Below are 1,134 nucleotides of genomic sequence, written 5' to 3'. Positions count from 1 at the left end.
CATAGCGACCCCTCCTTGGGTTTCCGAGGCAGTATCACTATGGAAGTAGGATTGCCCAACCTTCCTTCTGAGGAGTGGCTAGTGGGTTTGAACTGCCAGCCGTCTGGTTAGCAGTCAAGTGCCTTAGCCACTATGTTACCAGAGCTCCTCTCCAATGGTAGTAGGATAATTTAACACACCACTTTCAAGGAGGGACAGGTCAACTAGAAAAAAACTCAACAAAGATACAGAATAACTCAACATCACAATCAACCAACTTGACCTCATAGATATATACAGAACATTCCACCAAACAAAAGCACAATTCACATTCTTCTCCAATGCACATGGATCCTTCTCCAGAATATATCATATGTTAGGACATAAAACAAGCCTCTATAAATTAAAAAACATTGAAATACTACAAAACACCTTCTCTGACTATAATGCTATATAAAATTAGTGATTAATAACAGGAAGAGCAAGGAAAAAGCATCACTCATGTGAAAGCAGAACAATTCACTGCTCAAAAACTACTGGGTAATAGAACAAATAAAAAATGAAATAAAAGAAATTCCCAGAAACAATGAGAAGGATGATACATCATATCAAAACCTATGGGACACAGCAAAAACAGCACTCAGAGGTTAGTTTATAGTAATAAATGCATACATCAAAAAAGTGGAAACAAACAAAATGAACACTCTAATTCAACAACTCCAACAACTGGAAAAAAAAAAAAAAGAATCCTACAATAACTAGAAGTAAGGAAATAATAAAGAGCAGGGCAGAAATAAAAGAAACAGGAAAAAAAAAGAGAAAACAATCAACAAAACAAAAATCTCATTCTTCGAAAAGATTAACAAAATCAATAAACCACTGGCAAATCTAACCGAAGAAAAAGAAGAAGATGCAAATTACAAGAATAGTAAATGAAGAGAGTGTCATCACAACAGAACCAACTGAAATAAAAAAGATACTGACAGAATATTTTGAAAAACTGTACTCCAACAGATTTGAGGACCTAGGAGAGATGGACAAGTTTCTAGAATCACAAGATTTACTTAAATTATCCCACTCAGAGATAGAATACTTGAACAGACCTATAACAAAAGAAGGAATTGAAAATGTCATTAAAAAAAAAAAAAAAAAAAA

At 34.0% G+C, this 1,134-nt stretch overlaps 1 pseudogene; it reads right to left on the bottom strand.

The window, feature by feature from the left end:
* The window catches only part of LOC103196459, a 153,259-nt pseudogene that overhangs the window by 20,274 nt on the left and 131,851 nt on the right, over positions 1-1,134 (bottom strand).

Source organism: Orycteropus afer, unplaced genomic scaffold (genome assembly GCF_000298275.1).
Source record: "Orycteropus afer afer isolate SDZICR_OR568_19922 unplaced genomic scaffold, OryAfe1.0 scaffold00066, whole genome shotgun sequence".
Lineage (NCBI taxonomy): Eukaryota > Metazoa > Chordata > Mammalia > Tubulidentata > Orycteropodidae > Orycteropus > Orycteropus afer.
The sequence above is the reverse complement of the archived record's forward strand: the minus strand, read 5'-3'. Positions and strand labels throughout refer to the sequence as shown.